This window comes from Pezoporus flaviventris, unplaced genomic scaffold (assembly GCF_033815535.1).
Source record: "Pezoporus flaviventris isolate CSIRO_AGI_PZ_B2104156 unplaced genomic scaffold, CSIRO_AGI_Pfla_v1 ptg000083l, whole genome shotgun sequence".
Taxonomy (NCBI): Eukaryota; Metazoa; Chordata; class Aves; order Psittaciformes; family Psittacidae; genus Pezoporus; species Pezoporus flaviventris.
The window spans coordinates 8612766-8626987 of NW_026892631.1; positions in this window are offsets into that span (position 1 = coordinate 8612766).

The window sequence follows — 14222 nt, forward strand, 5'->3', positions numbered from 1 at the left end:
AATTTTCAAGCCGTGTGACAACACCCTTCAGGTAAGATAATCTGAAAAAGTTTTCATCTAAGCATTCAGAAGGCATTTAATCTCCTGTCTCCAATCTCCTGTGAAACAGAGTAGGCATAATAGAGGTGTTAGTATAATGGGATATCTGTGGAGACTAAGAAGGATATCTGAATAGAAAGAATAATTTACATGCACAAGTAGTTGCACACGAAGTCCGCCACAGCTCTCTAACCTCTTTCATTCCTCTGAGCATCTTTGCTTGTGATTCCCTCTAGGTGTGAGCTGTTAGCATTGTAAGGGAGTTTTCATTGAGTGCACTAGTAGAGAACTAACATTTTAGCCCTAGCACCCACTGGAATCTGTATTATCTCACTTAGTGACCCATTTCTGCTTTTGTTCTTCAGAGCACTTCAGAAGATGAACATATACATTTTTGCCTTTCTTCAGAGAACACAAATATTTCCCTAACAATTCTAGCACTTCAGTTTCTGCTTTCACATCCAATATTTTTCTTCCTGCTGACGTGCAATCTCACAATGACTGGCACAATCCTTTTAAATTATGAACATCCTCTAAACAGATCATTTGCTGCCAAAGCACTTTATTAAACCTATCAGCTCCTCCCTTGGATTACTAATTTGATGCTAATATTGAAGGACAAGGTTATGTATGTATAACAAGGTTATACAGCTCTTGCAGCATTTATTATTTAAGAAAAACTATTATAAACTCAGGTAGCACCAAAGCCACTTGTGAAGCATTCATGATTGAAGAAAAGCAAAACCTACCAAAATCAAAACATATGACCACTTAGAATCATAGAAGAATCATAGTATAGCTAGAGTTGGAAACGACCTTAAGATCATCCAGTTCCAACCCCCTGCAATGGGCAGGGACACCTCTCACTAAACCATGTCACCCAAGGCTCTGTCCAACCTGGCCTTGAGCACTGCCAGGGGTGGAGCATTCACAATCTCCCTGGAGAACCCATTCCAGTGCCTCAACACCCTTACAGTAAAGAACTTCCTCCTTATATCCAATCTAAACTTCCCCTAAGTTTTAACTCATGACCCCTTGTCCTGGCACTACAGGCCCTAATGAACAGTCCATCCCCCAGCATCCTTATAGCCTCCCTTCACATACTGGAAGGGCTGCTATGAGGTCTCCACACAGCCTTCTTTTCGCCAGGCTGAACAGCCCCAGCCTTCTCAGCCTGTCTTCATACAGGAGGTGCCCCAACCCCCTGATGATCATCGTGGCCCTTTCCACTGAAGGCTTGCAGCCCTCAGCCCATGGAGGGGAGGCTGAGACACACAAACTCCTGCACACACTGCTGCCAGCCTGGTGTGGGTGCCACCCAACTCGGGGAAGTACCTGGCTGTCTCGCTGTCCTGAACTACAGCGGACAACATTGATGGTGACTCCACATCCAAGCTTTTTGCCCTGTCTGGCTCTTCCACCTGCTGCTGCCTTGTTCCCTGGATGACAGTCACAGCCTTGCCCAGGTATTTCCTTAAACAGCGTCTGACCATACCCTGCAGGGTAGCAAGAGCACAGTCAGGGGATGGGGGCAGTGTCAGCCATTGACTGCAGTTCTTTGCATGATGCCATCCAGCCAGTTCTTTACCCACCAAGTGCTCCATCCATCAAACTGATGTCTCTCCAATTTAGAGACAAAGATGTTGTGTGGGACAGTGTTGAACACTTTACGCAAGTCCAGGTAGATGACATCAACTGCTCTACCCCTGTCCATCAGTTCTGTAGCCCCATTATAGAAGGCCACCAAATTGGTCAGGCAGGATTTCCCCTTAGTGAAGCCATGCTGGCTGTCACCAACCACCTTGTTGTTTTTCATGTGCCTTAGCATGCCTTCCAGGAGTTGCCTCAGCAGTTCCTTATCCATCCAAGGAGATCTCCTGGCCCTCCTGCTGCACTTCCTTCTAGTTGGGATGCAACACTCCTGAGCTTGTAGTAAGTGATCCTTGAATATCAACCAACAGTCTTGGGCCCCCCTGCCCTCTAGGGCTATATCCCATGGAACCTTACTAAGCAGGTTTCTGAAGAGGCCAAAGTCTGCTCTCTTGAAGTCCAGGGCAGTGAGCTTGCTGCACGCTCTTCTCACTGTCCTGAGGATCTCAAATTTGACCATCTCATGATCGCTGCAAACAAGGCTGCCCTGGAGAGTCACATTTCCAGTGAGCCCCTCCCTGTTGGTGAGCATGAGGTCAAGCATGGCACCTCTCCTTGTCCGCTCCTCTTTTACTTGCAGAAGGAAGTCGCCTTCCACAAAATCAAGCAACCCTCTGGATTGCTTGTACCGAGCCGTGCTGTCGCTCCAATAGGTATCAGGGTGGTTGAAGTCCCCCATGAGAACAAGGGCCTGCAAAGGATGGCTTCTTTTTTCATATTTTTTTTTTACCTGGAATACAGGTAGTGAACAGCATGACTTTATAGATATAGATAGATACAGATATGAAAATAACATCCCTGATTCATTTCCATAAGGATCAGCAATATTTACCTTCCCACATACAGTTGTGTTGCCTACAGAATTTTATCTAGGTCATCCACAAAACGCAGGTATCAGTTAGCAGCCACCTAAAGCTTCAGCACAAAATGGTCTTCATAAAGCAGACTACAAGATATAAGCACAACTTCAAAATTTCTAGGCAGAATTTCCTGCATCATGGGCCATACATGTCACCCCTATTAGAAGATGTCAAAACCTCTCAATCCAATTCTGGATTATAGCGGGTAAAGGAGAAACAGTCTTAGTTCCTGAGGATCTTACACTGCCTTCTTCCTTTCTTACAGATGCAAGATCAACCCATCAGCATCCTGGTATCAAGTACCATAGGACATAGTTATGCCTGGTGATTTTCTTTATTTTATCAATTCTGTCATCTTGACTTTCATTTGTTTTCTTCAAGCTTAATATTACATGGAAGCTTCTTCTAAAAACTTCTTCTTGGAGACATTGAACTTTCTTGGGCTGCATACCTCACATAAAGCAATGTTTGGATCGTATCACTACCATTTACAATTCAAGACATGATTAATTCAGATCTCTTGAAAGCAATTCACAACTGCACGTTTCACAAAATACTGTAGTGGGAACCATCCTTTTATCAGATCTCAGTTCTACAAAGAGCTTTACATGTGCTTAAGTCTCTTTGAAGTAACAAAAAGACTGAATCAGTCTCACTTTCTGAAGACACCCACTGCTAATACAGCAAAATAAGTATGCTAGATACACTTGCACCAGTGTGATACAGCTTTGCCTGTTTCTTTTATTATTTCTCTTTTTTTTATTCTTTTATTTTTATTTTTTAAGAGAACCTTTGAACTCATCTGCAATAGTTTTGTCATTCTTATAGGCTCTGCCTATTCTCCAACTCTGTCTTAGGAGCCCACAAGTATGTATCACCTGAACAGTGTAACTGCTGCATCTGAAAAGGGATACATTTTCTAATATCAGTGATTTGCACAATGGACCAAACATCCAACCTGAGGCTATAAATTGGAGATGAATTTATTTATTTGTTTTGCAGCTAAGCCTTTCTGTATTCACAGTGTAAATGGAAACTGGTATTTGTTGATGTAACTGATTAATTTTCTAGATGCTATCCATCTATGCACACAAATCTGGTAATGGGCATGAATATGCAACTTTTGAATTATGTACACTTTTTAAAAGACTAGCCCATAACATCTCCACCACTTTCTTCATTGCCTTTAATCAAGTGCCTTGTTTAGTACTTAAACACAATTCACATAACTATCAACAATGTGAAACTGAGAAAGCAGGAGGAAAAGATGAGAGCTTTTGCACAGGAAATTAATAGATTTATGACAACAGCAACCAATTGTGCATTAATATGTAATAATGGTGCCTTTGAGGGCAGATGTGACAGAAAGTATAATGCCTTGAATTTAGGTGGTTGGGACCACAGAGACAAAAAGGTGTAAGAGGAGAAAGGTCTTCAGTTATTTGCTTTTGTCACTGTATGTAAACCTTGTCATTAATTTTTCTCCTCAAAGGGTATATCCATAATTTAGATTTCTAAAGCCCAAACTTAAAATCTATGAAATGTACATTTAAACAGTGCAAGTAAATTATGCAGAGGCTAAAGATGTGTAGATGTAAATCCACAAGGACCTTAAGGATATTGTTGCCTTGACATTAATAAATTTTGGATTAGGAAAAGTGAAATTTCTCCAGCAACCCAAAATCCAAACCTGTCACAACCACTTACTTGATTTTAATTCGACTGGGTACTGGTACAAAAGTGTGTTTAGGACTTGGTACTCTTCTTTGCACTTGCTAGCCATAAAGTCTCCCATTGGTTTTACATTCTTCTCTCTTTATCTTATTTAATATTAATTAATATTCTCTGAAAGTGTATATAGAACCATGGAAATCTAGAAATTAAGGCAGGCAGTGGTCCCTAAAGCATACCTTAGCTGCCCTGGCAAAGAGGTAAAGATGTCTCTAAAGGGTTGGAAGAAGTTTAACCCCTCATTCATAAAAGGGCAAGAACCAAGGAGCAGGAGGCTATAGCTAATGGGGGGGGGGGGGGGGAACAGCCTTTGCAAACGTCTTCCTGTTTTGTTGAGAATCAATGATTTATTGAACCTTCTATCTGTAACTGTGCCTCTTGTGTACTTCTGACCAAGCAGAAAGAATAATTCATAGTCATGTAAGGCAAACAAATGTTAGAGCAACCTCCAAGTTGGTGTCCATAACAAAAACTCTTTCCTACAATTTTCCTACAGTCACCTGGTAAAGGAGTTGCTACAGTGTAATAGTGCATTGACTCACAGGAAAAAGAGATTAGAGGCTACATTAATGGATCAAGGCCATCACTCCAGGATGGAAAAGCTGCCTTAGTAGTGAAATAACTGATCCCAGGCAGAGATCTGTTCTACCATGGATGGATTATTACAGGTATCATTCCTAGCTAGACTTAAATCCAATTAAGAAAAAAAAAACCTAAGTGCATGAGAAATGCTACATTGCACTGGACAGGTCGTTCTGTGAGCCCAGAACTCTTTTTGTCTGTGGAAGCAGGGGACCACTGATCAGAGGATGTCTGGGCAGGCCCTGCTACTGGTTCCCCCCACACTCCCCCAGCATCCACAGCCGTACCATCTGGATGAAGGAGGGCACATCTCTTACCTTTGTCCTGCTTGAGATGTGGACACCGGGATGGCACCAAAGTCACATACCCACCACATCTCTGCATAAGAGTGCTATGATTTCCTCTCTCTTTTCACACTAAGTGTTCTGCTGAGCAAACACTGCAAAAGATACTACTGACTGAATCCGAACAACATTATGCAATTATTTCATGTCCTAATTCTCTTTTCTGCCCAAAGCACAAGTAAAAGGGCAGTTTTTACGGCAGATGCTAATACTTTTAAGCCAAGGACAATGCATGCAGAAAACACGTGACTCTTTTTTACTGGATTAGGACCATTTCCATGTTTACCGTTAGATCTTTCCCTACAAATGACTGTTTAACTGTAGCTTCTTTATGATCTAGCTCCAGTATTGTCAAGACAGAGCTGTAGGAGCAGACCTTAAAGCAATTTCCCATTCAGGGTCTAAAGGCAGAACAAATCATTTATTTTCGTAAAAGCAAGCAAAGATTCAAACACCCAGAAGGGAAATGTGTAAGTGCATTCCCAATATTAGACACATTATTTAAACAACAGCTAGAATAAAGGCTTAAATGAGCTACACTGGCCACAATGTTGATACCAATGCCTATGTTTATTAATTATATCTTCATCTCATCCTTAAATCAGAATTTTTAAAGCATTTTTAAAGCATTTTTGTCCCAAAGTCTGTTTTCTGTTTCTCTGTAAAGAGATTATGAAATGGCATATATAAGTAGTATAATATAAAAGCAGAACATAGTATCTTTTGAAAGTCATCATGCCAAATTAATAAGTGATTAATGTTTTTTGCATACCCAGCCCACTTTGCTTTTCAAGTGTTATTTTCAGTGCTTTACATATGTACATGCCACAGGTTTCTACATCAGGCATCTACAACCATCAATGCACTGTGACCAGTGAAAAATAAACAGCAAATATAAAATCCAAGAGGAAACAACTAAATAAACACCAGCTATAAAACTTGAAATCAGATTCATTATTAGGAAGTTAGCATCAACTGTATCTAATAAAGGATAAAAGGAGTACACTGCCATAACGTGGGCGGAGAGACACTGCCACAGCAAGATGCAATGAGATATTACAATGTGTCACAGCCTCTGCTGAAAATTAAAAAGCTAAAATTAGCCGCAGTATAGCCTTCTGAGTCTTCTAGATAGTCATTGGCTTGTCCTTCAACCAGAGAAGGCTTCGTAACCAAAGAAAGGCTTTCCCTTTCCTACAGCCAAAGGAAAGATATTTTCTTTCTCACTTGCACCTTATCTGAACTCTGCAGGAATGACTATTGATGTGACTATGACTAAATGATGGAAACTAAGGTTCAACTGTCACTGCCTCCTTTCTGCGCAGAATTTGGCATTGCTATCAGGATGAAGAAACAGGCTGCACTTTCCCAATTCAAATATAATGAGAATCGGTCATGCTTCTGTTGTGAACCTACCTGTGATATTGACTGAAACGATGTCCATGCCAAAGGATTAAAAGCTAACAAAGGCCTATCTATCAGCATCTTATTACTGTTCAGTGGGTTTAGGTTGGTTTTGGTGGGGATTTTTTGGGGGGTGCGAGGAGGGAGGGAGTGTTGCTTGGTTTTGGTTCAGTTTTTTGTTTGGTATATTTTGGGGGGGGGGGAGGACAGGGGTTGCTTGGTCTTGGTTTGGCTTTTTTACTGCTCCTCTCTAGGTTCTTAATATTAAACACATTGTTTTAGCAACTGCATCTCACAAGTCTCAGGTTTGATGAATGAGTAAATCTGCATAGGCAGAGGTCAGGTTTTAGTAGGCTTTTTCATTACTGTGTAAAAAAAAATATTCCATGAAGGCTGACAGCATTGGTGGGAGTGGTTCACCTGACTCTTCACATCAGGTTGAGGTTCAGGATGACTTCTTATTAGGCACATTATCAATGCTTCATCAGAGAACATCTCTAGATAAAACAGGTCTGTAGCATTCCTCCTGCTCTCAATTTTTTTTCACCTGCCTTATACTGCTACTCTTCTCCCCTTTAATTTTCACTTTTCCAAGTTGTTGTATGTCTACATTGTCAGAAGAAGATATTTTTGCTTTAGTCTTCCAATACTATACTTAATGACACACTAAAGCTCATACCAATGTTCACCGTATGCTAAGAACATCATTTCCCCTGCCTTTGCAGACTGGAGCTGCAGAAGGATGTTCCTTCTCTCTCTGTGAACAAGACAATACTGGCTTTACCTGAACTGCTGAAATCTAGATATTAATATGTCAGACATGAATACTAAGTGTGACCACAACTGAGTGCTTCTTGCAAGCAGAGATAACCCTTTGAAACTGCAGTAAACAGATTGTAATCCTTTGGTACTCGCTATATTTACATTAACTACACATACATTTTAGTCACAATTAGTCATGTATCTTTCCCTATTCTTCCTGAAATATCTGTCTTCTCACAGTAAGTTATGGTTTTAATAAATATAGAAGAAGATTTTCCATTTCTGTGTGGAGAATCAGTAAGGATATTTCATTGCTGATTCAGTATTTCTCTGTGGTATGTGAATATATTCACAACATTTTTTCCCCTTGCTTTTCAGGCTTTGTAAACACATGTCTACCTGCCTCAGACTATTTAAACAAAAGAAACCTAAATAAAATTTCAGACCTTTAAGATCTGTGACAGCTATGCTACCACGCACTTCTCAATGGGCATTTTTGATCTAATTAAGGAACTATGCGTAGCTTATGTATTAATGCATTTTATACACCTTAAGGAACACCAACTAAAATAATCTATTTTAAACCCACACCCTCAAATACAGGCTCCATTAAGGCCAGTGTTTCTATATTTAGCTACTGAAGCTTCTTCCTCACTGTCAGGCAATCTTGTATGCTCGATTAACTTGCACCCAAAATATTACACCTCTTCTTTGCCACTGAGGAAACTCAAAGAACTTGATTCTTTTTGATTAACAGTTTCATTTGTCAAAGGTGGTGGGAATGTATCTCAATTTTTTTGAATAAGTTAATTTTAGAGCTGCTATTTTGAAACTTTAGTCCCTAAATTTATTAAAATCATCATATCTTTTAGGATTCTGTCTCATAACAGCTTGACAGAATTCTGTTACTCATCTGCTATTTCGGGGGGGTGGGAGGGGGAGAATCCTTCTGTAATGAAACCTAAAAAAACCCTCTTCTTCATATACAAGATAGAATTCATTTAGACCGTGAAGAAAGGTATATTTCCCTCCCTAAATAGTAATTATTCATATGGAAAAAATTCTCCACAGCTACCAACATATTTTTCCCCAGAATAATTATGGAACTGATTCAGTCTTGGATTACTTCAGTCCCAAAATACATTGAAATCAGCTGACTTCAAAACTGGAATTATATTGCAATGAATCAGTTTTTACATATATTTAAACCAAACTATTTTCAGATACGTGTCCTTTAAATTTTAAGCATCCTCTACTATGCATGTTTCTGCACCTGAATATCAAACTACTCATGTGTACTTTAACTAACCCTTAGAGATTCCCTTACCCGCTTTCTGTTTGGACAAGACACACATGATAAAGTATTGAAAAATTATATAAAACAGTGAAAAGCAACAGAGCCCTGTTTTCTCATCTTCCCTCACAATGGCCTGCAAATTCTTCTCTGCACTTGGCTTCAAGAAGGACAATAAACCCCTTCCCCTGAGAATCCCCTCCTTGGCCAACTAATGTGAGGTGCTCCAACTACATGTTCTCTGCACTGTCTTTCCATCTCTTGAGTACATTTGGATTTCCAAACTAGAAGAGTCCTTATACTGTGAATTTTACAAACTATGAAAGTCTTTATTTTGTCTGTATCTAGAGTGATATAGGTATCTCTCTGTATCTCACTATCTAGAGTGAGTCATTTTCACTGAGAAGTGATTGGACTGAAGTTATACATCCTTAAAGGAGGATGGGCAGAATACATAACATGCAAAACTACCAGACTCTAGTTCTACTACTGATTTTTTATGGATACCTCTCTGTGCATCTTGAAAACAAAAGTATTTTATATACCAGAAAGGAAAAGGAAAAGAGGGGGAAGAGCTCTATCATTGCCTTTTCCAAAATACACTTTCAAAAGCACATGAAAATCACCCCTAGAAAACTGAGTATTTAGCAAATTCAAATGCATGACTGAAGTGAAGGAGTTAGGCATCCAGTATCATGAAATGTCACACACAGATGATTCAACTGAAGTGTTTTTTGAAAAAGGATGCAATTAAAATACACATATGCTAGCACAGAAAGTAAGCCCAGGGGAGATGAACATAAGCAATAGTTAAAATCTTTTCAGGTGTTACAAGGGACATCAGTAAAGCAGTGATCTTGAATTTCTGCTTAACTTTTTTTTTTTTAAGTATGCTTGCCAAGTGTAGCAGTTAGTTTTAGAAGACAAAATTCCATGAATAAGAAAATTTTAAACCCCTACTATTATAAATGTTGCTGCCTATAGAGCACTCACTCAAGCCATGCTTGATTTCACGGATAAATTCACTGATATGTTACAACTCAGTATCAAAATTGAAATTAAAATTGCACTTTATTCATCTATACATACATGGGAACATATATGGGAGCTGTGTATTTGCCTGTGTAGGCATGACTCCAGATCCAGGTTTCAACCTTAACCATTCTAAAGTGTGAACACCTGCCTCGGGTGTTTCTACTGCTTAAAGATTTTAGCCTTCAGTCATATTAAACTAGGATCAAGCGTTATTGCAGATGTCCTTAGATTTCTTACTGGATTCCTCACAGTGCAGTACTATTAAAACTTTGTCTATTGTTCCCCGTAACACCAGAGATATTTACAGAAGCTCATTTGACTTCTAGCTGTCACACACTCAATTGAAATAGTCTTAAAACGTAGGTTAAAAATGTGTAATCATCAATAATAGCCATCAACAGGGACAATCATTCATCTGTCGTTACATTTTCAGCATCTTTCAGTAAAGCCATTGCCTGGTTCCAAGAAAACACCCAAGACTTACACAGAATCAACTAGATTGGAAAAGGCCTTGAAGATCATCAAGTCCAACCGTAGTAGACTTTACACAATTCTGAATTTATGTTGATTTCTTATTTATCCAGATTCAGGGTTGGGGGGTGTGGGGTTTGTGTGCATTGAACTTCTAATCAACATGTATGTGACTATGTCAGAAGAGCCTCTTAAAAAAAAAAAAAAGAACATACTTACTGAGAAACTAAGAGATTTATAAGAAGAGACAAAAGTTACAAAGATAAATTTAACTTGGAGGTAAAATCTTGCTGGAGCAGGGATTTTTCACCTTAACATTCATGCATGATTCCCTACAATGTTCCATGGAAATACTCCCCAGTATTATTTTTCTGTTATTTTGTGGGGGAGCATGGGGGGGGGGGGGGAGGTGTCTGTTATTTTTCATTAGATTTTTCCCCTACATTTTCTTTTTCATTGCATCCTGGCAGATGCAGCGCAGCAGAATCCGTATTAAATGTATCAACTCTTCACCGAGTCTGTAGACTAAACAAGCAGACCAAAACTATGCAAATCACAAAAGCACTACTTGATGATGATTTTTTGCCAATGGATGTCTTAAATTGACATTGTTATTGGATTAAGTGCTAAAGAAGACAGGACAAAATTGGTTTTTTCCATACAAGAACAAAGAGCATCATTGAGATTTAGCAGCTTCCATTTGAGTCTCTAAACCATGCTGAAGAAGCACAGCATGGCCATCCTGTGATAATGGCAATGATAACAGAGATCTACTTCCTAACTTCCTTCTCAGGCACTTGTTACTGTCACTTACTGTTAAGCAAGGACATACATCCTGAATTTAGATCAGACAAAAGAACCAGTCAGAAATGTGGTGTGTTCTGTCATTTCACAACATGTGAAGCATTTGTGCTTGTGATGCGTCTGGTGATGGTATCTGGATGACGGTATCTGGAAGTAGTTAACAGTTAAAACCAACACCCAGCATCACTTCCCCCTCACCCCCACCTCAACTGCACAATAATACAGATGCTAGAACTGTTTAGAGGTTCTGTTTCCCTTGCTTCATATATACAAGTTTCACTTAAGTGCTACATCATTAGGACCATTTCCATGGTCCTCAAATATCTGTGAACAGTTTCTGGATGGTTCAAGGTCTCCAACAACTTACTGGTAACAAAGAGCACCAGCTGGTAAACTACAGCTCCCACTGATGGGGCAGCTGTGTCGAGAAATAAGCTGCCTGGTTTTGTCCACATTAAGATGACTGGAGGAATTTAAGAGTATAGGGAACTGGGGACCTTAAGAATCTGTAAGTGTGCCAAATTGCACTCTGCTGCATTACTGCTACTGCCATGCTGTAAGCAGCTTGGTCCATAGGACACTAGTAATGTAAGACACATCCAAAACACACTCTGGAGTCTGCAAAATCCACCAAAATAACTCAAAAGAAATCTGGAGGCAATATTTTTATTTAATGTGGTTCAGGTTAATGTACCACACTAAGAAGATACTACACAGAGCAGAGAGCATCTGATTTATTCATAGGAAGCTGTTAGGACCTCTGCTTTAAATTTCAGCAGTTCAGAAAGAGGTTACTGCTGTATGCAGGATATGTGATGCATAATAAAAATGTACAAGCAAACACCACAGGGCATGGAAAACCCACAACATGATTTTTTTAAAGTAGTAGATGCAGTTTTTGTTTGATATGCAAGACAGTGTGAAATGTCAGATAAAACAGCACCCCAAGGAACATGGCATTGATCAAATCTAAGACTTTAAAAGTAATGATTTCTGTTGCTGAGCAGACCTGCCTGATTTACAAGCAAACTGCATTTAAAAAGCCCACTTTAACTATTCAGTGGAATTTGAAAATAAAAGCAGCAAGCAGCTGCTAAGCCAAATCAACATGAGTTAACTACGCTCAACAACAGATTTGCTTTCAGTTTTAGGAAGGATTGTGTGTAGTGCCAGCGACTGATAAAGAGTACAAAGAACTCTGGGTTGTTTAAGGGTACACACAGTTTATAAAAATGCATGGGGCTGCTGGAGCAGGTACTCTTGGAACACATTTCTGGGCACATGAAGAAGAAAGTACTGAAAACAGCACAGATTTACCAAGAGTAAGTTACACCTGAGCAGGCTGCTCACCTTCTAGCTGAAAATGAGTTTGGGAACAAGGGGAAAGCAACAAAGACAATTTACCTCAACTTTCAAAACTTTTGACACCTTCTCCCAAAACAGCCTTGTATCCAAATGTGGACATTACAGTCTATATACATAGACAACTACATGGATGGAAAATGGTAGGATAGGCAGGCATTGGTGTGTCATACTCTACCTGGAGGTAGCAAGCAAAGCAATATTGAAACCTATCTTGGGATTTGCCCTCCTTCACATCTTCATCTAGAAGAGATCCAGAGAAAGGGAACCATGGAGGCCACTCTCATCAGGCTTACATGGGGCACCAAATTGGTCATGGCATCATGATGGGGAGCAGTTAATACACTCGAAGGCAGAACTGCTGTTAGGAGTATCAGGAATCATGTAAAACTCAGCAAGGACCAATGCCAAGTCCTGGACCTGGGAAGGAGGATCCCCTCACAAGGGCGTAGCCTGCAGCTCTGTGGAAAAAGGACATTTGGTCTCAGAAGACACCAAATCAGATGTTGGTCAGCAAGGACCCCTGGCAGCAGTGAAAGCCAAGAACATCCTGGGCTGCATTACCAGCAGCACACCTGGTACATCCAGGGCAGTGATTCTCAGTGCTTGCTACACCACGTCTAGAATGTGGCATCCAATTCTGGGGCCTCCAATACAACTCAGGCACCAGTAAATGGGAAGAAGTACAGTGGAGGGCCGCTGTGATGATTGGTGCCTGGAGCACTTGCTCTGCAAGGAGAGCTGAGGGAGCAGGGCTTGTTCAGCTTAGAGAAGAGGTGGTGTTGGTGGGAAGACCAAACTGGAGCATGATAGTACCTTTGACAAGGTTATGGAAGACACAGAACCAGGTTCTTTGCAGTGGTGCAAGGTAGGAGGATGAGAGGCAATTGGCATAAACAGCAAGTGCATTTAAGGAAAAGCTTTTCGATCCCGAGAACAAATCAAACTGTATAATTCAATGAATCAGCTATGTTAAGAAATAAAGTCCAAAGTCAGAGAGTAAATAAAATTAAAAAGGCAAAACCTCTCTATCCACTGGAAAGAGTAGCTCCTCAGGTACTCCAAAACTCTGAGATCAAAGTTTAGTGGTGGACTTAGCAGTCCTGGGAGAACAGTTGGACTTGGTGATCTTGAAGGTCTTTGCCAACCTAATTGATACTGCTACTACATCCTTGCTGATTTCCCAAGGAAGGGGTTAGATTTAAATATGACTACCCAGAAGCTAGGCTTCTGCTCTAAGCTAGTTATTTTAGCCAGCAAGGCATCTCCAGGGCTGGTTCTTGTTATTCTTAGTTGATTTGAAGGTATCACCTTCAAGAACCACAGAAGTGCTACCATTAAACTGGCCACCAGGATCTACTAGAAATAGGCAGGTATCATGCTGCTGTCTTGTAGGTAACACCACCACTGCAGCAACACTTCTGTCTGTGTTAACCGACATACTTCCACCTCAGGATCACCTGTACTTTGGGGATTTAGCTGGCTTTTGTTGTTGGGAAAACATTCAGTTTCCCTATTATCACTATAGTGTAACAGCTGGAAAATATTGCCTTAGTAATTTTTATCTCTGTACCGGCAGACATGTATAATTGTGCTTGTACAATGAAGCATCTGACTGCTATGTGCATACATACATATTACCATTAAAATGCCATTACTTTAATGGTTGCAGTGTGACAACAGCCATAAGGATTAGCAGGAGAAACCCTGGAATCATTTTTTGGAGTATATTTAAAATATTTTATTGTTAATAAGTTTGGAGGAGAGAACCTCCTAATAAATTAGCTAAAATGTTTATGAGCCTTTGCAAGCTATATATGCATTAGACTCTGGGTTGTTAACTCAGGTTAGTATTTTAGGCTTATTGAATCTACATCATAATAA